The sequence below is a fragment of the Aythya marila genome, assembly GCF_965140915.1.
Source record: "Aythya marila genome assembly, chromosome: 3".
Taxonomy (NCBI): Eukaryota; Metazoa; Chordata; class Aves; order Anseriformes; family Anatidae; genus Aythya; species Aythya marila.
In genome coordinates, this window is record NC_139044.1 from 12516438 (window position 1) to 12540755 (window position 24318).

Below are 24318 nucleotides of genomic sequence, written 5' to 3' on the forward strand. Positions count from 1 at the left end.
ACCAGCCTGGGCACTGCAAACTGGGAAGGGAGGGGAAATTGTCCTTCTCTCTCCACCACTGGAGCCAAAATTAACTTGGTCGCTTTTATTTTCTTGGTTGCCCTCTCCTTCTTTTTCAGAGAAATCAGTCTTGCTGAATCAATCTCTGTGAGAGCACAGGGCCGTGCTGTCATCTCCGTGGCAGCATGAAACAACTGCTCCTCTGGCCTCAGGATGCATTAAGTTTAAATGACAACACACGGCTCAAATACATAACTTTGTCTTGCTTCAGAGCATCGCTACCAGGAGAGCCCTGGAAAAGCCTCGTCTATCCAGCACTCTCCTCCTTGGCCTTGTGGAGAAGCAAGATGTGGGAGGTGGTTTGCAGAGGCAGCAGGACTGAGGGCTGTTGCTGCTTGAATAGCTGGGAGATGACAGGCACAGCTGATGCTCAGTGCCTCAGAAAAGACTTCTGAGGAGCAACAATCACCAGGTAAGATATTGCAAATGCTAGACTGAATGCTGCTTGACGCTCTCCTTACGAAGGCTGTGTTGGGCAGTATTTGTCAGACCAGAGATGCTGCTTTTCTGGGGAATCCCTGATGTTTGCTCTGAGCTGAGTGTGAATTTTGCACTCTGGTTAATCCATGCCTTCACTCATCTGCCAATGTCACACTGCACAAAGGGCTGGCTGGCCAAAAAATGCATGAAGTGCCCCAAAACAGGACCTGAGCCCTTCGTCATGCTTAAAAGTTTCCCCTTGCCAGGACAGCTGAAGGTGTGACCGACTCTTGGCTCTGGATATGGTAACACCAGGACAAACCAGTGTTTGCTGTTCTCTCCCAGTCCCATTGCCCTGCACATCCAGGTGTGGTGACCCACCACTGAAAGCTCACCGAGTGCCTGCTGGAGGCAGGATCGCAGGGAGGGATCACACAGGAGTCACTAAGTCTAGATCAGTGTCTGGATCTCCAAGGACAACATGCATAAACAGTGCAATGCAAGTGACGGCTAGGAAGGAAAACACATTTGATGTGAATTTGATCAAAACCACCCCAGCAGCAATTGCTTAAGGCGCCTGGGAAAGCTGACAGAGTAGAAATAACTCATCCCGTGGCTTCACACAAAACTGCCGTTAGTCCCAAAAAATTCAGCCTGTGCTGCAAGCAAGGGGTTTAGTGCCCGGGATTCTTCCCAGCCTAAGACCCTTCCTGCATATAAACCCTTGCAAATGCCATTATGAAGAAGCTGCAGAGTCTGGAGCCAAAATCTGGTATTTCTGCTCTTCCTCTGCCCATCTACTTGGTTGTTCTCATACACATCTTCCCCAAGGGAAAACAACTGGAAACTCATACAATTGCTTCCCACTTCTCCACGCACCCAAGTACGCACATGGCTTTTCTTCACAGACAGGTTCCCTTTTATGAGAATAATTGCTCCAACCTTTCCAATAAGTACGAGTTGCCCTTCTCTGTGTGCACCTGACATAGTTGCCATGACAATGCTCCTCAAACAGAACACATCACTCTTATTGAAACGGCTTTGGCACTTCCCAAAATGAATTGCAATAAGCTACTGCCAGCAGAGGGGACGTTTCTGCAGCCTTGTAAATTATTTAGCAAACTTTGCTGAGTTTAAGCTGAGTAAACAAAACAGAGGACAGCATGTGAAACCTAGCAGTGTGCCTTCAGCTTCAGGAATCAGGGTTGAAGGAAGCCCAGAATACGTCTGCTGTGCAATGGCATCAGCTGCTCCAGTGCCTCCCAAAGGAAGACACATTTCAATCTCCCCTGGCATTGGTTTCAGATCAAGGGAGGCTCTCCCTTGTTCAGGAAAATGCTACAATTGGGGTCTTGGCTGCGCCCTGCCCTTCCCTCTATATGGGAAAAGAATTGCTGGGAGGACGCAGGGATGCTCAGTGACAGCAGAGGGCATGCTGCAGAAATTCAGAGGAAAAACATCCGTACTGAATGTGCAAGCTGCCTTTCAGGAGCAGTATCCTGCCTCATTTTACCTCTGCACTGAGTCAGAGAGATGCATCTGGTGGCCAGCCCCAAAAATCAGCCCCTTTTTTTCAAGATGGGAGGTAGAGAGACTCCCCCAAAATCTTGGAATGGAGACCCAAATATAGGATCAGAGCCTCCACAGAAAAAAGCACTTCACCATCACTACTTTTATCATCTTTTGTCTAGGGATCAAGTGACTGCTTTGAGACTCAGAAAGTGCCTGTAGCCGAAACGTTTTCTGCTGTGCTGCTCACACCGGCGTGCTCTGCTGCTCCTGACAATGCTTCACACTTACCAAAACACGTGTGCACACATGCAAACTGCAGTCAAAGTGCCAAGCAAAACAACATCTGCCTTGACCAGTCGTGTGTGCACGTGTGTGCAGATGTGATCTGTATCTGCAAGTGCAGCACACAGCACACACCCTGCCTCCTCTCCCTGCTGCGGCCCTGCAGATGCTAATAGGCTCCTAAGCTACGGAAGAGCCTTTTGATCTTTTATTAGCTTGTCACTAAGTGTCACATTGAACTTTTATTAGGAGAAGTTGTAAGTAATCATCTGTCAAGGGATGTTCCAGCACAAAGCTCGCATTTTAGCAATTTAAATGGCTGGCTGCAGAGTGTCCCCCTGCTCCAGCCTCTCTTGGGCAAGTCACCTGTGCTGGACCAGCATCAGGGTGCTACCTGGCTACAAAAAACATGAAGCCTCTGGATGCCACCATATGGTATGCTGCTGTTGTGCAGGCTCGAAGCGTCAGGGATACTCATTTCTTAAGACCAGAACCCAGCTGGTGAGCTACACCCTGGTGCCGCGCAACGCCATCGCTTCCCAGCCTTTTTAAACATTTTCAGGACTTTGGGAGCTGCTAAGAATTGATGCTGATCTCCTCACAGGGGCCTTTCTGAAACTGTCCCAAGAAGAGCAGAGGATCCTCACGGTCTTCTTGGACTCGAGGTCAGGGGCATGTGGACAATTTCACTTACCACTCACTGACCGACACACTGTTGATTTGCTGCCAGATAAATTAAGTTGTGAAATACAGCCCTCTCCACTGAAACTCTGGGTAGAGAAACCCTTTGAAAGAGACACTGGGGGCTCCTGAAATCCCCAAAGATGCACAGGGTTAAAACCTGTGGTGGGAGCACAGATGCAAACATGTGTTTGCTAATGAGGACGTTTGTTCAGGAGAGCTTTCGTGCTTCCTCCCGGTGCTGAGATAGGCAGGAAACCAGCCCCAGGAGAAGGACGAAAAAATTCTGCTTCTCCCTCCTGTTACCAAGGAGATTGTTTAAACAAAGCTAAAATAAGAGGAACGGAGTGGCCGAGAGGAACGTGAGCGTGGGGAAGCACTTGAGCGCTCTGACCTCGGCCAGCGGCTCTTACAGGGGGGACACATCCACATTTCACCTGGGTGAAAGTGGCAAGGAACAGCTAAGAACAGTGATAGAGAAAAGTCCTTGCCCACAGAGGCCTCAGCTGTGTGTCAGGGCCATTTAGAGCAATGGTGGCAGCAGGAGGCATCATTCGGTGCTATTAGCTGAGACCTGTTGGTTGAGGCCCTCGGAGGAGGCCTCGTTGTGGGAGCAGGTTAAATCCAGCTACATCTGCTGCTAAAAAGCCTCCCCTTCACGGCCATCTCTGCACCTCCAGCCCCCATCCATATGCCCAGAGGGCTGATAGACGTATCAAATGCTGGATGTAAAATCCTACTGCGGAGCCCCGTGGAGGCACACGTGCTGGGTTGGCTCCTGTGCCAACCACAGGCCCACCACGCTTCGTGTGAAGGCAGGGCTCCTCCAAGCCCCACATCACACCCCCCAGCTCCAGCTGGAAACTGCCGACATGACGTGGGAGCGGCGATTCCCACACAAAAACACCAGAGCCCAGGAGTTGGTTTCCATCCCGCCGCGATCCCCTGCCTCAGACATCAGGAAGGGAACAGTTCCCAGATGCTGTTTCTCCAGCTGATCCGTGTATCTTACACGTGCTCATCTGGATTACTGATGCCCTCAGGGCTTGGAATTAAAGGCAAAGCATGTCGAAGCGCCTGTCGTTAAACTTGCCCAGGACTTTCCACGGAAACTTTGCCAGGCTTTAGCTATTGAGATGGAAACTTTCCAGGTGGGGTGGCCACTGCAGGGAGAGTTACAAGAAGCCCCCACCATCTGGCTGAGTGGTTCATCCGCCAAAGACTCGGTTTAGGGAAAAAGTATGCTGCCTTGCCCATGATTTTTTTTTCTTCTTTTCCCCAAACACCATGCTGAGTAATTCTCTCTTCCTTATGCTTTGCTGCAGAGAATGAAACTTAGCAGAAGGATCTCTCCAGCACTTAGGATGTGCCAATCCCATAAAAATTCGCTTAAATTAGACCAAGTTCTAAGACTCAAAAAACTTGCAAAATGCGTAGGCTCCTTCGAACTGGCAGCTCAAGGTCTTGGAGGATTTCATCTGCTCTGGAAACGCTCCATCCTCTCCCGGTGCCAACCTGACGTTGCAGATGCTGTGCCCTCAGCAGGGCTTTCCCTGTGCCTGGATGCTGCTGAGGAGCTCTGACTGTGACCAGCTCTCCTTTTCTGACTCATTTTTTTTTTTTTTTTTGGCTGTCCTGATCCTGAGCTCAACTCTGTGAAAGCCTGGAGTAGGACCATGCTCCAGCCTGCCCCTGGCAGAAGAGGGCTCATCACACTGGGTGGCTGCAGGTGGAGTGGTGCTACAGAAGGAGCCTGCTGCCTTTGGGTCCCAGGAAACACCTGGTCAGTTTAAAAGAAGAAGACCTAGAGGTATTTAAGGCAGAAACACCCCTAAAGCGTGTCCTTGAGAGCTTCTACCTAGCCTGGGCCAGGTGGGAACCACAGGGATGGTTTGGAAGTTGCTGGGTAGAAGGAGGGCAGGAGGGATGCTAAGGGGGTGGCTGCCCAAAGTCCTCCCAGTGTAAAGCCTGGGGCCCAGGCAGGGAGAAACAAAGCTATCCTTAATTGCTTTTGGCACCAGAAGTGATGGCATGCTGGTGATGGCACTTGCATTCACACCAATTCACACTACCTCATCTCGATACCTGCTTTTTGACTGAATATCAGGATCCCAGACTGACCGTGTACCTGTTTATTTGTTACTGCTAGGTGGGGATCCTCTAATAGCCACACACACCTGCAGCTCTATTTTCTCAGTGGAGATCACCTTTATAAAGCTATTTAGGCGTTTAAGGTTAATTTAAGCCCTAACCACAATCACTGCAGCAGGGCCCAAGCATGGTTGGGGTTTCTGGCCACGTGCCTGCAGCCTCCAGCCCCAGCATGTATTGAAGAACACTTTTTTTTTTTAAATAAAAAGAATCCTTAGTAATCGTCCTTATTGTTTTCCAATTGATAGCTGCTGGAGAGCCTGGAGGATTATTTTGCACAGAGCTGTAAATGATGCCCCATGTTAATGATTGCTTTCACTGATCTTTGCAGGAAAATTCCAGGGTGAATTGTGAAGAAGAGATTTTCCATTTCTATGCCTCAAATAAACAGCTTCATGTCCAAAACCTAGCAGACAGGCTTCAGAAAAGCATGCTTCCAGGCTTCCAGAGAGCCTGAAAGCAGAAATGCCCAAGGTGTATTTATTCCAAGTGGGCGACAACTGATGTGCAGGGGGCCCTGCCAGCGCAGCCGAGAACAAACCCAATCTCCAGCCAGCCGGGTTATGTCCCCGGTACACATATGGTGCCCCACAAATAGCAGGGCCATGTATATTTAATAGGCACTTGCATACACACACACACACACATACACAGAGCCCAGAGGCACGCAGGCAAAGCTGCTGCAGCCTCGATGCTGGCTCGCATTGAGAGGGTGATGCCGCAAGCAGCGGAAACCTGTTTGCTGACGTGATGGAGCTATATCCACCATGAATTTTGTCCTTTATTAGGCCTCTGTTATTCACTCTATTATTCATGAACTCAGCCTCGTTTCCTCAAGCCAAGAGCTAATCGGGATGAGTAATTTGGGGATGGCTGCTTTGTCACCGAGCGCTCGCGCCGGCTCCCTGCCTGCTGCCTGCTGCTCCCTCAGATAGTGATTGTCTCTGGAGTAGAAGGAGAAGCTCAGTGAGGTTTTCCATCGGGAAAGGGCGATGCTCAAAGCTGGACGTGTGCACACCCCTCGGTTTAGGGCTTTGGCTGCTGATCCAGATGAGGTCCCAGCCCGAATTGCAGTGCCCATGCAGGCACAGCAGTGCCTGGCTGCTCCAGCCCTGACTGCCTTCAGGCGGTCTCAGGGGATACAGGATTTCCATCCCAGGGCTGTAACGAGTGTTAGGAAAATTAGCAATATCCAGGCAAATCAAGACCAGCTGCGAAAGTCACTGGAGCCATTGGGAAATATTTGACTGGCCCACAGGGCTTCCCTTTTTTCTAGCATGTTGATAGCTACAGGAAACAGACACTTTTTAAAGTTTTCACAACTGGGTTTCAGGAGGACTCGTCAGCCTTATTAAATATAGTATTTCACTCTGCGAGCCCTTATTTATTTATTTGTCTTGGCTCTGCCATCCCCATGAAGCTGCCTGGAAGTGAGGAAACATGGCCTCACTGCGTTTCAGGCTGAAACAGTGCTACAGATCTGCAAGCCAAAGAGGAACAGAAGCCAAGTTAAAAATATACATTCATATATATTCGCAATTATTCTTTGTGGCAAGGGTTTGGGAATTTGTTTTCTTGCTTTCATTGTGTTTATAGACCTTCTTTCCAGATCTGATACTCAGGGAAACATATTTTGTTGCTATATCCAGCAACCATGATGGCATTTTGATTTGCAGTGTGACAGGCTATTTCACAAACTGGGCTCCAGACAGTCCCTGGTAAACAAGAGGAACAAGGCTGGGAAGCAAGCTCTGTGAAAGGCTTGTTCGTGTGGTTTCTAGCTGTTTATTTAACAAAGATCTTTGCACGGGCTGGATTCCATGTATCGCTGCAGCTCAAACTGATGCTGGGCAGCGTGTGCTTCCAGGCGGATTTTGCCCTCGCAGAGAGCATCCTCTCTGTGCTTTGGGGTTCAGCTGCGTGCTTGCATCTCAGGCAGGTTCATCCTGTTCCTCCACACGAGCACGGAAAGAGCCTGAATGCCTCAGAAAAGAAAAGTCCCCAACTTCAGAGCTGAATGTGCACAGCAAAGCTTTGCACCGATTTGCATGTGATTTGCGTTTCATCCCTAATCGCTGCACAAATGTGCGGAAAATACCATTTTAATAAGCTGACTGTGGGCCAGCCAAGCAACCTCACTCACAGTTTGGAGCCAGCCACAGCATCAGCAGTGGTGCAACGTTGCTGCTCAGATAGCCATGGCAAGCCAGGCTGCCAGCCTGGGGCCACCAAGACACCGTGCCACCCACCCAAGCAAGATTCTCCATGCTGTCCATGAATTTTTTTACTTCAACGATCTACCAGCATCTTCAAGGTCATTCCTGCAAGCAGAAGCTGGAGGCACTGAGGCACAGGACTCATCCCATACCTGCCCAAACCGAGGGGCTTGCTCTCAGCAGCCCCCCTCTGTCACCAGAGATACAGACGCCTGCAGAGGACACAGTTCAGGTCATGGGGAGGCCAGACGCTGTGAAGAATGAACTGTCACAGCTGTGACAGGCAGTTCAACAGCAGCTTCTCCTCCTGACCCATCATTTTACCCTGCCAGTGGGCTTTTTGGTGTTTAACCACGTGCAAACTCCACGTGCAGCTCTTTCTGCAGCAGGGTCATGCCTGGTGTCCTGTGTGGGCAAACCAAGACAGCTGAATAGCAAACCAGGCCCTGCTCACGCCAGCTCTTGCAGAATGGCTGGTTTTCCTCCCCAAACCTCTCAAAACCTGTTTAATTCACCTTTTAAAGGCTGGCTGTTGGGTCAAGACAGAGGATGAGAGGTTCTGACCCACCGAGGAAACTCCCGGGGAAGCCCGCTGTGTCTGAGCTTCTGTAAGACAGAAGTGGACGTTCGTGATCCTGAGGCTGAGACATTCAGCAGAGAAATCCCAGCTCCGCTCGTGACCCACCGTGTGAGGTCTCAGGAGGACGAGTTAGGCCAACAATCTCAGTGCAGCCTTTGAAGGAGGATACTGAAGTCACCCAGTCAAACTGGCCCAGTGCCCGGTGGCCGGTGTCACCCCAGTGGGCAACTGGCCAGTTCGGCAGCTCTGTAAATAATGCGGCCTTTTTAATGAAAGTACGGAACTGGATTTGGATGCCTGGCCCTTACAGACCCAGATTAACCATGGGCTTACTCCACTCTGCTGCTATTTTTATCTCCAAAAAATAGCCTGACCATGGGCTGCCCAGCACCCTCTGCTTGCGAGCCCTTACAGCGTGGTTTGACTCAGAAACTGGTTCGACACAAGTGGTCTCCAATATGCCCATGGTGCTGGTCTTTCACCCCTTTCCACATCACTCCTGCTTTGGGATGAATTTTGATCCATGACGTGTGGATGTGGCACTGAGGGACATGGTTTAGTGATGGGACTTGGTAGGTCAGGTTGATGGTTGGACTCGATGATCCTGAAGGTCGTTTCCAGCCTGGATCGTTCTCTGATTCTGTGATTCTCTAAAAATCACTCAGAGGGGAAAGAAGTCAAGCTGGCCAGGTGTCAGAAACGGCTCAGCCACGTTGGATGTGACTGAGCAGCAGCACTGGTAGGTGCGGGCTGAAACGTCCCAGCCAGATGGTGGCACAGGGAGGGTTGCTTGTGCGTCAGGACATCCAGATCTGCTGGAAAACTTGTGTCCCACTGGGTGGAAGCCAAGCAGATATGGCCCCGTCTGCCTTTCTCTCGACACCTCCAGGGCAGCAGTGCCACATACCTCTTCCCAGATAGGCAAGGCATGGAGAAGGCAGAACCTGGCTGATACGGAGGTGTGAAAACCAGCACTGAGCTCATGTTTCGAAACGGAGATCCTTCAGGTCTCCTTATCTCGCCTGCTCCGTGACAGCAGCCAGGCGAGGCTCTGGAAAATATGTCACGGGTTTTTTCCCCCCACTTGTGGTCCTCAAAGGAAGACAGAGTCCTTAAACACAAAGGTGGTTATTAGTGCTCTGGCTCTATTGTTTCCCAGATCTCTGGCCATCAGAAGAGGATGATTAAGTTTTGATCTGGAAGTCATTTCTTTTCTTTTCTTTTTTTTTTTCTCTCTCTTTTTTTTTTTTTTTTTTTTTTTTTGTAAAAAAAGGAACCACACTCAACCCCCCCACCTCAAATCCCTTGAATGTGAGCTAGAAATCCTGCCAAAGAGCCGCTCCTTTCTAACCACTGGATTTTATACGAAGAAGGAGAAACATTATTCTGCAATTCACTGGGGATTTCTTCTTTATCTTTTCAGTCAGAAGGTGAGAGATGAACACTTATTAAAGGTCAGTATTTCCCGGAACCCAGATTCGGCCTGGTTGTGCAGATGCGAGCGTTAAGCCTTATCTCCATCGCAGTTTCCAGGAAGCTGCCTGCTTTAATTTGCTGATGAGCCATAGCACAGCCCACATCCCCTGGTGTGGACACGGCTGGTGTTGCCTGGCTGAGAACTGTGGCCACCAGTGAGGCTCAGTTCTGTCCCCGGCTCAGCTGAGGGACAGAATATCTCAGGGTGGGATTGGTAGCCTAAATCAAGGTGTCCTTATCTCCCCGTTTAAACACACACCAGTCCAAGAGCCCAGCAGATCACAAAGCTATTCGGCCTTCTGGCCAAAACCATGAAATCCAAATGCCTTTCCCCACGACAAGGGCGAACTGTGGGACTCCCACAGGTGTCACACCGCTCGTTGCAGTTTTTCCAAGCAGACGGGGTTCAGTTCCACCAGCTAATTGCAGAAAGACTCGGCAACTCCATCCATGGCATGACACCTTCAGAAAGATGTGGGTGACCTTGAGGTGCCCTGGAGGATTTTTATGCTTCAAGCTGCTTCTGCCATGCTGGGAGAACTCACGGAGTGACTTTTCACCAGATCTCTCTCCTTTTCCCCATATTTCCCTTACAATTTTAATACTTTTTTGCAGTGAGGGAAGCCTCTTCTCCACTTGTACCTGCTGTCAGCACCCCTGTGAGTGAAATGGGGCTGAAGTTGGGTGCCGGGAGGTTTGGCACAGCGAAACCTGGGGCTCAAGGAGGGATTATCATACGCCTGTTGCGCGTGGGACCTGATGTCCAGCTAAGTTAATGCCTGCTTAATCGCTTATAAGCCACTCCGTTCAGAAAGAGTAATAACAATAATCAAAAACCCTCTTTAGTCTCTTTGCTTTGTTTTCCTGTTTGTAAATCCCAAGGCCTTCAACCAAATACTGTCACTGCTGCGCAAACTTAACCGTTAACCTACAAAAAGCCACCAGTGATTATGCCTCTGAAAATAGATTTTATCCCTTCCCTCCACTCTCCTTTGCTGATCGACACACAAAAACGCTTAGTGATTGTTACTTGGCAACCATGGTAAAAATGTACTGAGCCACAAGTGGCTACAAAGGATGAAATCACTGTCATGAAATTTCCAAAATAAGTACCGTAACACCAGAACTCTTATTCCTAAGAGGAACAAATACCTCTCTTCCTGCCTTACGCATTTTTTTTCCCCCATTCTTTCTTTTTTTTTTTTTTTAAATTAACAATGCAAAATTTTCCTTCTTGCTTCTTTGTGAAGCAGAGGCTTCATTCAGATGATATTTCTCCACTAACACATACATTTCTACACCTATCTGGGCCGATGGGGTTTGGAAAGTGCATACACACTCTCTTGAAGTCTGATCACAAATGCACTGTTGTAGAGGGTTTAGGTGGGCAGGGTCCATGCCCTCCTCAAACCCAACCCCAAAGCTAGCTCAGGGTGCTCATGTATGTCCCCATATAGATGTGTGTGCATGCAGATCATCTAAGACATTTCTGAGACTCCCAAAAGCAAGCCCAGACAATATAATATAAGTTTAATCCATCTGAGACTGCTTTAAAACAGACATCACCACTGAGAACAAAAGCTGGGATGGATACCAGTTATTGATTCCTCAACTGCCTGAGCCTACAGTTGTCAAAGGTTCAATTCGTGTCTCCCTAAATCCATCCTTTTCCTATGGCTCAGCTCCTGTACTTAATGCCAAGGAACCCCAGGGACTACAAAAGGAAAAAAAAGAAAGGAAAAAAAAAAAAGGAAGAAAAAAAAAGGAACAGAGATGCAACCTGTGGGAGGTATTTTTCTAGGTAATAAATATCTGAGCTTTAATCTTTAATAAAATATTTCACCTCAAGAAGATGTTTGTGTCACAGCTCTTGTATGGAAAATGCTGTGCCTTTACATCTGATTGCAAGCAGTCTTGGGTCGCCTTTGATTAATAAATGTTTCTCTGTTGGTGTCTCAATAAAAATGGGGAGGAATTAATGTTTTTATGTCTTGCTCGGAGACATAAAGTTCAGAATGTTCAGAGGCTGGCCAGCTTCTGGACAGACTGAACTCTGCACAATCGGGGAGATCTAAAAGCAATGTACACCGGGCTTAATTTTTCAAACAGGAGTCTCTTGGAGTTGTCTAACTTCTCACCAGGGAAATATTTAATTCCAGAGATTAAATACTCTGTCTGGAGACTCAGAGGCAAAATGTAATGCTGATTAGCATTTGTCTCAAAGCCTAATTATTCACGCTGTTCCCCGTTTAGGGAACATACTTCTTTCAAGATTGCGCATAAATTTGTGCCCACAGATGTCTTTCCTCCTCTGATCGATACCCATTAGTTGCAGCTTTCCCTAGATCTCAGCAACAAGGGCATCCTTTGCCCTGCAGGCCAGTGCTATGTGGGACCAGCCCGGTGAAATCAGCCTCACCCCAGTTTTCAATACACCCCAACCCCAAAGCTCCTGCATACCACACTGGTGCTTCAGACAAGGACGAGGAGCACGAGGAGGTACCTGTCCTCATGTCCTATCTCTCTCCCTTCTGCCTCCCCTTGCATGCAGAAGAATGTGCTCCCTAGCTCAGAGGGAGATGCCTTCACCTGCAAAGCATCACGAAGCAACACCAGGGAGGTAGGTGGGAGATCCATGCACACTGGGCATGTTTTTAAGTAACCTGCCTGGACCAGCAAGACAAAACTAGAATAAAAAATAAAATAAAATAAAATAAAATAAAATAAAATAAAATAAAATAAAATAAAATAAAATAAAATAAAATAAAATAAAATAAAATAAAATAAAATAAAATAAAATAAAATAATAAAAAAAGCCCTATAAAACTACACACAGCATTTTGCATCTGTTTCCTGGAGCTTGTATTCAGCTGGGTTCCGAACTCACCCAGGAAATATTCCTGCTGCCTGCAAGCACTTTAGGAATGGTTTTGGCCACTGGCTTTTTAACTGGCGAGAGCTGCCGAACTGCATCACATCTCCTGTACTTAACCGCTGATTTTTCACAAGTGCACATTTAAAAGACTCTTTCAAAAAATCCCATGGCCGGCTAAATTGCATCTGCTCTCTAAATGCATGGTGCAGACATGCAGAGCTGTGGGTGACTAATAGGTATTTAAGCTCGCTATTATTTTCTTCTGCAAACAGTGGCAAACCACAAACGCTAGTCACACGGGATTTCATTAGCTCACGTGCAGAAGACTTAGCACTCCAGACGGCTGAGGCACGGGGAGAAATTCCAGCTCTGCATCTCCAACACGCGAGCCCGAAATAGGGTGTTCTGGAGAATGCCAGCCCAAACCCATCTCTGTGGGGTCAGTTGGCTTGTTGGCAGATCCCCAGCACGAGCGGGCTGTGGGTATTTGAAGGCTTTGGTTGCAAAAGTGCAGGGTACCAGGACGTGAGCTGGCGGGACTTGCTTCCCCATCCTCCCAGCCCTGCAGCCTTCCCATGTGCTGCCCTGCCTCAAGCGAGCACCCTTACAGCATCACGCCTCGGTGGTGTGCTGCACTGAGATGCTGCATGCATGGGGAGCTACGCTTGCACCAAGCTGTGGCCAAGACTAGCTCAGTAATTTATCCTCTGATTTTGGACAAAATCCTACAAGAGGTGATGAATCGCCCCCTGCTCCACGGGTGCTCACATGTGAGCACCAGACAAAAGGATGCCTTGCCTCCATGGCTCTGAAACTGCCTGGAGATAAAGAAGGAAAGGCAGGAGACCTCGGGAAAGCAGCAGGAGCTGTCGGAGGAGCCAAGGGACGGATTAGTTTGCATAATTCATTCCCGCACTTCAAGGGGAGGCTCAGGAGCCAAGGTCTCCTCTTGCTGAAGTTGCTCTCCGCCGTCAGTGTGCAGCGGAGACGCGATCAATCACTGCTGCTGCAGCTCCCCGGTGACATTTCTAAGTGCTCCTCTGAGCGGAGATGAATTAGAGACGGTCGCAGCACAACCGGGGGGTGCCCAGGTCTCCCTCCTGGGCTCCATCCTTGCTCTCCTCCAGACCACGCTTCCCAAGACAGATGGGATCAAGGCGATACGGCTTGTACACGGCGGCACCAATCCTGCTAACAAGCTATTAACAAGAGGTGCTTTTGGACTGTACCACCTTTAACGGGAGACTGACAACTGCAGAGTAAATCACAGAAAGCGGATAAAACCCAAGTGCTTCTCCGTCTGCACAAAGCCACGGGGCAGCACTCTGATGGCAAGCCAGATGCTGGAAGATGCAGCCCTGTGGTGTGACCCAGCACACACTGCCTCTACCTCCACCTTTGCCTGCCTCGGTTTCCCCTGTCTGCATGATATCAAAGGCTTTGTGAAGCACCTGGGGACCTCTGGGCTATATAAGACCACAGATATTGCTTTGAATTTCTGAGCTACTGCACATTTACACTGATGGCTTCCTCGGGATGAGTACAGGAGGCAGACAGCAGCATGGCCAGTTGGGATTTGGCCCTCAGAGCCTAAACGTGCCCTGGATTTCCTGCGTGCCCATTTCCTCCCTGTTGGTAGCAGCTGCCCTCTGTCAGCAAGGAGAAATCCTCCGCCAGGCTCGTCTCCACACACAGCGAGCTCCCGGGGGCTGCAGCCTCTCGTTGCTCCCTGCTCGCCCAACCGTCTCCATCTCCAGAAGAAAGCCTCCAGCTGCACAGCCTTCCCTCTCAGCTCTCCTCGGAGCCTCAGATCCTGCAACAAAGGCCTGGAGAGCTGCCTGCACCCTTCTCTCCCACCGGGGGCAAGGACTGCTCCCTCCTGGAAGCGCCTCCTCGTGGCAATGCTTCCCTGGGGGGGCACACTCCCCAGTGCCAGGCACAGCTCCTAGCTGCAGCTACTTCTTAATTATTTTAATTTTAATTTTAATTATTTTATTTTTTTTAAACTGGGTTGCTATTTGTGCCTTCTGCAGATCTCAGGACCTTCCGCTCAGCCCAAGGAGCCGTCAATCTGCTGGGCAGCTGTTGGCACATCTGGGAAGGACGGACGAAGCCCGTGGGCTTGAGCAGCCCTGGGATGGCGCAGCTTGGACGCGGTGCCCTCCGTCACCCGCTGCATCCACTCCCCCCAGCAGCTTGAGGGGACCTTTATTTGTCACCAGCGTTACCAGGGCCACAAACCTGGCACACGGCCGCGGCACGGAGAACTAAAAATACACCACTCTCAGCACGGCCCTGGGAAAGAGCGGGATTCCCATGGCACGGCCAAAAAAGCAGGGAGCACAGCGGCACCAGGGCTGCTGTGCAAACCTGCCTTCACCCCCAGGGGCATGCAGACAGGAGGCCTATAGGAGTGTGTTTTATAGGGCCAGAGAGGTGAAGCGTGTTTGGGATGGGGGGCAAAGTGGGGACAGGGAAGCCCTGGGGATGGCTTCCAGGAGGAATACCCAGCTCTTCTCTCAGCTCAGATCAAGGGGCTTCATTGCCGAGCTACAGAGCAAGGAAGAGAAAGGGGTGGCATCTATCAAATAGATGGTGATGATGTTGCTAATTAGGGCAGAGGACTTGAGCTGGTCTCTCCAGAGGAGGAAGCAGGGGCAGGGGTCACAGGCAGTGGTGTTTTGGAGAATGCACACTCATTGCCCAGCAGCTGGCTAGGCATGAGGGCATCCGAGCTGGCCAAGCCTTGCTTTGTTCAGAGGCAATGTTCTTGCCAATCTGAGCAATGCGGGATGATGTAAGTGTATCATCCATTATTGCTATTTTCATTTTTGACACATGGAAAAATTATTTTTCTTTTAAAAAGTGATGTATGAAGAACCCAGATTTGCCTGAATAATATACGAACCTCTAATCTGGCTGTTACCCTTTGTCTGAAGCATTAACATTAGCAAAAGGCAATTTAGGATGATTGCTTTTAAGTTGTAAAGCCAGTGTTCAATTAGAGCATGAAATGAAAGACTTATCACTAGTACTGGCACAAAGATTTATTCTCAAAGTATTTCCTTTCAGCCATAAAGATGCTGGTTTTGTTGAAAGTGACACGTTTAGAACAAGCCACTCTTGTCTAATGTTACTATGAAAAATGGTTTGGAATCAAACATTTTTTTCTATTTAGGATAATGAGAGCGTTTTGTTAAAAATTTCAACATTGCATTTTGGATTTCACCTACGGAGTTGAGTCTGAGCAGAATCCCATTGCCATGGTGGGCATGTGGGCTGGAGGGGATATTGTTCACCTTCTGCACTGATACCATTAGTGATTTAATGACCAAACAGAGCCCCCAGCAGACTGCCAGGTGTTTTACAATGGCAATTCCCAATTTGTTTGCTCCTTTGGATGGCCAACATATCAGGCTTTCTAGTGAGCCCTCACAGGAGGCATGGGGAGGGAGGGATTTGTGAAGATGAAGCAACTTCGGCAGGAAAAACTGTGTGCAACACATGGGGCTCCACTGGGGAAACGAAAGAGAAAGCAGTGACAAACAGCCTGCCGGTATGTCAGGTTGTTACACGTCACACAGGGCTCTGCAAGTGATCACTTTGTCCTGGATATTGCTGATTTTCTGTCCTGCGAGCCCCCTGGGCATCCATTCAGCCCTATGATGCCCAAAGGGAAGCAGCATATGGTCAAACCAGACTTGGGGTTTGTCTTGAGCTAGGCACAGAGAGTGACCGCTGCTGAAATAAAAAAAAAAGAGCATTTTGGTGCTTGCTGTGCCTAGAAATAGCTGGAGGGTGGCGATGGGGATGAGAAAGCCCCAAGCGACATGTTGGGGAGCAGCGGCGATCCGCCCAGTCCCAAGGAAGCTCGCCAGTACGCCTTGTTCCCACTCAGCACGATTAATTTGGCTGAGCAGCCAGAAGTGGTGAGCCGTCTGCGCGGAGCCCTGCGCTGAATAATAAGCCCCGATGTCGAGACGCGAGGCACGGCCAGGGCGAAGCGGCCAGGGATCTCTGCCAGCTGCCCCTCACCGCCCTGCCGTGCCGTGCCAGGGGTTTGGCACCGCCACACTCCTCTCCCCTCCGAAATGCATCGCGGTCTGCTGGTTTCTTCCATGGAAACAACATGCATGCGAGTGATAACCCGCGGGTCAGCTCTCTGCCAGTGTAAAATGGCCAAATTCATCATGCTCAGCGGACAGGCACTGATTTTACACAAGGCAAGGGCCTAGGCCTGAATCGCCACCAGGATCCTTTCCTCTTGGAAGTGAAGTTGGTCCGCTGTGCTTGGGTTGGCAGTGGTTTAGCTTAACGCTATCATACAGCTAGGATTTGGAAAGAGGAGGTGAAGCAAGCCAAGCGGGTATCTGCAATCAATCTGTGCCTGGAATGGACAGAAAATGAGCAACACAGCCCGATTTGGTCTTAGGGTGCTGGTCTGGAAAGCACAGGGAAAAGATTAAAGGAGGACAAGGACATAATATCTCCAAGGGGAATTTATTCCCACAACAGAAATCACTGAGTTCATTTATACAGAACTATTTCTCAAGGCTGTAGCGATTATCACCTCGCTGAGATATTTTCCAGCCGCGCTTTTCAGAGGCCTGGATGGATCAGCATTACACCTTGGTTCTGGGCAGCTTCTGGCAAAAGTTTATATTGCATCAAGAAATGGAAAAAAGTACTAGAAAGTTTCTCGCAATGAGAACATTTGTCACTAAGATGTTTCACGGAATAAACCCTGGGCATGGGACCAAGAGAAGTAATTGGACTGGCCTTGCTCCATGTTTAAGATACTTGTCTTGGGCGTTTGAAATATGAAAAGAATATCAGGTCTTTCTTCCAGAGAGCGGGGAAGAGAGGGGCTGATGGCATTTGTTTCTCAGGCTTTGAAGGCTCACATATCCTAAAGCTGCTGAGGACGCAGCGACAAGGAGCTGACAAGCCGGTAGATAAGTGCATGATGTGTAAAGGCAGCTGAAAGCTGACTTCCACGCTGGGAAACAGTTGTTCTTACCTGCCTGCTCTGAGTTACAGCTCACTGTTGAGACAGGCTCACTGCTGTGGTGGAAGGAGATGTTACCAGCAGAGCAGGCTCCCCGTGGTGGCCAATGCATCCTCCTTTCTAACCCCTGCCGTTTAGGGGTTTAGTCTTTTTAATCAGGTTTAGGTGGTTTAGCCTTTTTAACCAGGCTGCCAGATTTGCTCCCCCAGTTGGTTCAGCAGGGCCTCAGGGGTTGACAAACCACGCTCCTGATGGCATGGGGATGAGCCTGGAGATGGGTGGAGCAACCAAGCGAGGCCAACGTCACCCCAAGTTGGGCACAGCCCCCTCAAAATACTGCAAGCAACATGTCCTGCCCCGTCTACCTCCCTGCTGACTATGGATGAGTGGTTTTGAAGAACACCGTAGCTTTGCAGGCAGCACTGAACCTTGCCCCCTGCCCTTCAAACTCGGTGTGTGGTCCCAGCTCTGAGAAATGCATCATCACAAGCTCAGCAAAAGTAAGCCAGGACGTTGCAGCCAACGTCACCCTCTCTGGCATGGGAGGGATGAAAACCTGCTGGCCTGAAAGCCCTGAAATGTGTGTTGCTGGAGCAGGCAGGAGCGTCCCAGTGTGCCATGTGGGAGTCACACTGCAGCACACGGTGACGCTCGCCTGGGAGTCGTGCAAGGACACTGTCTCCAGAGAGGCACCTCTCTGCGTGCCTACGGCCCGTGAGAGACGACAGAGATGTTTCCAGCATGCCTTTTGTTGGCTGCTCCTCTGGGCCATCCATCTGCCACCTCGGTCCCGGAGGAGCTGCTGAGGCGAGGACAAAGCCCAGCTCTTTACGCACAACCCCCTTCCCAAATTCCTGACGGCTTCCGAGGGATGCTGTAAGGATCAGCATATTAAGGACCGTACCTCGTTGATGTTGCATTGCCAGGTAGGCAAGTCCTCAAGCATAGATTAATTGCCTACCTTCTGGAAGTAATTAAAGAGTATATAAGCCCTGCTTTCAGCCCAGATAGTACAGGCCACAGGCCTCAGCCCATGAGGCTACAACTGCACAAAGCCTCTGCCTCCTGAACAGTGCCAGTGAGCCGAGGAGGATGGGTTTACACGCTATTTGTTTGCCAACAGAAGGTCCGCCATCAATATTTAAAGCTGAATGAGTCTCAAGAGTAGGGATGAAGAGCCCTTCATAAGGCAGCATCCATCATTTTGGTTTTTAATTTTGCGCTTGCTCACTTGCTGCACAGCATTATATGCACATTGGATAAATGAATAACGGATAAATAATTCACCAAATTGCTCAACCTCTTGATTCTCCCGATCATCACTGAGCTTGGGCATCCTGCACAGGGATCTTGCCCCCACAGTGAGTTTCGGGGGGGGCAGTTTCTTGCATTATTCACATCGATACATTGCTCAAGGCTTCTGAAATAACCCTGCTAACAGTGTAACACTGCAGGTGCCCAGCCGGATCTGCAGAGGCACATCAGTGACGCTCATCCTGTCGATGCCTCTTGGAAGCTCTGAGGACTTCCAGCAGCCCCTGAGCCACGTCTCTGCTCTCTCAGCCCATGCAGCAAGCCCTGGACTCCCATCCTGGCATCCCCAGCAGTTATGGGGGATGTCAGCAATAGCAGTAAGGAGGGTTTGGCATGTTACGTGCACACAGTCAGAAATGCAGTTTCAATGGCAGGCACCACACACACAAAGGCAATTTCCTCCTTCAGAGGTTTTCTGTGGTTGTTTCTGAAGAGCTGCACTGCTGTGCTGCACATTCGGTGCTGCAGGATCATTTGCTGCAGCACCCAGAGCGCCCTTATCTGCAATAAATACTTCCATCCTCTTTCACCCAGACAGCAATAACCTCTCCCGATGCTCAGCTGTGCCCTGATGTCCTGCTTTTGGTTTGAGGGGGGTCTCTCCAGGCTCGGAAAGGCTCCACCTGCTTGCGTTCCCTGCCTGCTGCCTTTCCTACAACAGAGCTGCTGAGCTCCTCGGGAGAACCTCGCTCCCAGGCCCCACACCAGGATTTATGTCACCATTTACGGTGACAAATTGTAAACTGCCTTCCCGGTTTTGGTGTAAAGAGCGTAGCACTTCCTGCTGGAAAATGCTGCATGCACAAGAGCAGAGTTTTCCCAGCAGCACTCAGCAGGCCCTGAACCTCTCTAAAGCAGCTTGTTTTGTGCTGATGGCTTTACAGCTACGGCAGGACTTCTGCAGCCTCTGTCCCCAGGGGGCTAGGCAGGCAGTGCCACCTGCTCCGGTGCAATCCCAGCCGCTCTCCGCCTGCAGAAGTGCTGATCTGACGTGACAGCCACAATCCAGGTTTGCTCTGGCTTCAGACCTGGTTTGTGAGATGCCTCCTCACAGCTTTGCACATTCCTGGGTCACTCCAGGCTGCTGAGATGTGGGAGCTCAGCAGCTCCATCTAATCAGGGCCAGCCAGTGACGGCGTGTCTTAAAGCTAAGGAACCAGACCCTGTGCACCCAAGTGGGAAAAAACACCCCAACGGGAAAAATTTTCACCCTCTTCGAGTCCTGGGAGCCAGAACTAGCTCTGATGGTGCCCTATCACTGCAGTTTTGGTGATGGTTTATGCAGAGGTGAAGCACCCAAGAGCTCAGTGGTAAGGCGAGGAGCAAGCTGGCATCACAGCAAGAGGGGATGATCTCTCAAACCCTGGTACAGCCTGGCTCTGAAATGCCAATGGTCACACCATCAGGAAGCCCTGTGCAGGCTCAGGGCTTTGCAAGCCTTCTGTTAATTTGACAGAATTTATACTGTCAAATACTGTTTGTACTTCATGCTGGAGTACAAGGGGGTACAAGCAGAGACTGGGGCAGTTCACTCCTTTTCCCTATGTCCCCCCCCCTCATCCCCAGCTCCACAAAGAGAAAGGAGAGCCCAGCATCAAAGCAAAAGGTGAGCAGATCACTCTGCCTCTCCAGTTCATTTTGTGATGACCTTTAATAATCGCAGAAGGGGAAATGGGCTGGTCAGTTTGCATTAGAAATTCACTGAAGTGTCTGGTGCTTTCTCCGGCTTATCAAATCCAAGCCGCTTGGATGAGCCCAGTGAGCAATTAGTGCTACAACCTACAGCCAGAAACTTCAAAAGCCCATTTGCATATAGTTAGGAAGGAAAATGTTGATTAATTTGTTCTGATACACTCCAGTAAAAAAAAAAAAAAAAAAAAAAAGAAGCTCCAATAGCACCAGGGAGCTCAGGCAGATATAAATTGCTTTGCTGAAGATTGTAAATATTGCATCCATGCCTCCCTGTGTGTTTTAAAGACATCTTCATGGGCTATGCCTGTGTGGAAGAGATTTGTATTAATATTTTACCAAGGAATGCATATTTCATCCGTGAGGTGCTTGTGAGGGAGTGATTTTTTATTTTGAAAAGCTTCTTCAGCTGTGAGGAGATCAAATGTGGATGATACACAGACATGCAACTGCAATAAGCCAGGATGCGGCAGCTGCCCTGAGACTAAAAATGCACAGGACAGGAGGAAAAGAAAAAAAAGAGAGAGAAAGAGAAAAAAAAGAAAAAGCCAAGGAGAACAAAAAAGATGGAGCAGACAATGCCTCAGTGATGAAGGAAATAAGGCATAAGCACAGCACTGAGCCTAGAGCTTCTCATCACATCCCTCCAAGGCAGGATGACAGAACTGTAAGGCACCTGGACCAGCTGATGGCCTCTTGTGCAACATTAGCAGCTGATATCACATTTTCTCTTTTCCTCTAAGGCAGGCAGCTTCAAACTTCAATTAAATTTTTGACCCTCAGGGGGTAGATTCAAGCTTCCTGTCCTCACAGAATGATCTTCACAGACCACTGAGAAGTTACCTGTGGACTGTCCCAGGTTGCAAATGTTTGTGCTCAGCACAGGATTTATTTTTTTTTTTTCACAATTTTGTTTGCAGGACTCTGTGTGGTGCTAGGTGATGATACCCAAAGGTATGGTCTCCTTGAGCTTGGAGGCTATGATAAAGTTTACATTCTTCTTAAAACATAACCAAGTTTCACACACTTGCAGAAAAACTGAAGGTGTGAACCAGGTACAACCTAACAGCCCCAATGGCCAATACAGGAGAGTCCCTATTTACAGCTCTTGTCACCAAACCAGCTGTCCTGTTAAGGAACACTTGGACCCAGGAATTTTCTTGCAGAACCAGGTCTGCTTGAGTTCATATTCCCACCCTGAGCTGTAAAAGCCAGCTCTCAGGTGGGCTGCAGCTCCATGTGCTCAGCAGCCTGCAGAGCCAGCTCACAGGAACACCAACAGAATCTTTTGTCAGGTGACAAGCAATAGGATGAGAGGAAATGGTAATTCTGTGATTCGTTGTTTCTATGACCATCCATGGTGAGATGACACCCTGGTGCAGGAGGGTGACAAAACCACACGACACCCTCCCATGGCTGCAGCTGCAAACCTGAGCTGCTGGGCTAGGAGACAAAGTGGACGATCCTGTGCAACCAGCAGCATTTTAGGGGGAAAGTTAAGAAGACAGATTGAAAGCAGTGCCTCGTAAAGATCTGGCTACATTTAAAATCTGTCCTGAAGATTTTTCTCTATTTTTTTTGTGAGTTGAGCTCTGCTGATCTAAACCCAGTTCAGCTACACTTTCCACAAACATGCCTGCTCTGTGTTCAGCTTCATTTAACTCTGCACAAAACCTGGCCTTGTGTCCTTGGGAAGCATAGCCTGCTATGAAGATGGGAAGAAGCACTTGAAGGATAACAATGCTATGTAAAACACAGGGAGTTCAGTCCAGGTGCTTGAAGGGTGCAAAATCCATGTGCAGAGAGACAGCTGAGAGAGCTGAGGATGTTCTGCCTGGAGAAGAGAAGGCCCTGGGGAGGCCTCATCGCGGCCTTCCAGTACCTAAAGGGGGCCACAAGAAAGCTTGTAGCTTAATGGGGAGTGTACTGATAGGACAAGGGGTAATGGTTTTAAACTAGAAGAGGGTTTAGACATAACGAAGAAATTCTTCACTATGACGCTGGTCAGGATGAACAGGTTGAATGGGGCTTTGAGCACCCTGGTCTAGTGGGAGGTGTCCCTGCCCATGGCAGATTGGTGGAAACCTTATGGTCTTTAAGGTCCCTTCCAACCCAAGCCATCCTATGATTCTGTGACATCTCAACACACCGTCTGGAGAAGTTAAAGGGGCTGTGAGCATGAAAGGTCTCACAGGGTACAAGGCCCCCAGGCCAGAGCAGGCGGCTAGGCCACAGCAGGGCCTGGAGGGAGCTGCCCTCACCTCTCTACCACATCACCCCCAGCTTGTCTGGAGCAAAGAAACACTTCGGCACATCCTGCATCTGTCGGACAGCTCTGCCCGCTCCCTGACGCTGATTTATGGTCTTCTTGTCCAGCTGCCAGAGGAGCCCTTTATACCAGATAACTTTTATCTCAAAATAAGCCCTGGAAAAATACCACAGGCTTTATTTGTCATTTGCTCTGGGAAAGTTTTGAGCTAATAAATAAAGCTAAGTTATTTTAAAGAGCAGCAGCTTTCCTGAAAACTTTAGCTCAGGGCTCTGACAGATACAACAATACCTCCATTGCCTAAATACCCGTAACCTCAGTTCCTGCAAAATTAGGTTTCTTAGACTGCAAAGAACAAAACTTTGCAAATCAAATTGCTTCATACTCATGTAATTAGCAATTATCTCCTTGGTGGAAAATGATTCCCCCACACAATATTTGGGTGAATCATACCCAGGTTTTTTTTTTTTTTTTTTTTTTTTTCTTTTTTCTTTTTTGTTGGCATGTGCACTCACACAAACATAGAGGCACATCGGGATCTTGGCCAAGTTTCCCCCTCCTGTTTTTTAATGTCCTTCATTTCAGTACAATTCAGACCAGACGTCTCAGATCTTAAGCCACAGGACATTTCCAAATGCTAGTGTTAGTGCTAGCAGTCCCACTGCCTTACTGACACTGAAAGAAAAGTCATGCATCGGTCAGGAATGTGGTCCTGCTCTGTGATGTGGTCAAGCCAGGACTCCTGAGGACGGCTGAAGAGTTCATGTGCAGTTTTGCAGAGCTGTTTACAGTGCTTGGGCAAAGAGGTGAGAGCATAGCTTCCCTGTGGAGGTATGGACATGCAAAAGGCCACTCCATCATGCAGGAGAAGGACCCTTTGCCAGGGTTTTGAACCCTCATTTTTGCATGATAGATCAGAGCTGTCACATCCTCTGCTAGGAGCTGCTTTTGCTTCAACCTTGCTGAAGCAGCTGTTGTGTGAGACTCCCCTGTAGGAACACCTCCATATTTCTCCTTATTCTCCTAGCCTTGTGGCAGCAGATGAAGCCTTTCATCACTCTCCCAGCTGGAGAAGTTGGCAGGATGATTAAAAAAGGAGTGGACCTTGGTAAATTTGCCCAGTGGTGTTGGCCAAGGTTAATTGTGTCCCCTTGCTCAGGATGCTAAGACGAACACTCATTGCAGCCATTAGAACAATGTATATGTATGCACATATCTATACTCTGGTGGCAACCTGTGGAGATTTGGGCTTCAAAGTCATTTAAACTCTTGAATTGGTTCAGCTCCTAAATCATCAAGTAGAACACAAAAAGCTAAACCACGTGCTAGCATACAATACACCTGCCTCCACCAGCCTTTGAAATGCATGGCCTCAGGACTTCGCTCTGAAAGTGAGGGTTTATATAGACTTTGGATCTAATCCAGATGCTGTAGTCACCCCTCAAAGACAAAATCCCTATGATCCTGCGAAGCAGCATCGCCTATGTGCCCACAAGAGAAACTCAGAGGGGTTCTTATTTTCTTTTTAGACCTGCTGAGACAGGGACCTGTGGGAGCAGCTGGAAAACTGCCTGCCACCCAATGGAGAAAGTAAATACAGCTCTGGCAGGCAGGGCTGGAGGGTGCTTGTAGCAGGATCACTTTACATGCAGAGCTGTCCCCAGGCTTCATTTGTCTGCAGACTGCACTGTCCCTTTCCTATGTCATTTCAATACATGGCTTGACCAGCCCAGCTCGCTTTAGGATGCTGCCAGAATTTCTGCTTCCTGAAGTGAATGCTTCACT

General features: G+C 49.1%; 1 protein-coding gene across 9 annotated transcripts in view; it reads right to left on the reverse strand.

The window, feature by feature from the left end:
* Nucleotides 1-24318, reverse strand: part of SLC8A1 (solute carrier family 8 member A1) — a 101142-nt gene that overhangs the window by 19650 nt on the left and 57174 nt on the right. The gene's annotated exons all lie outside the window — the stretch shown is intronic.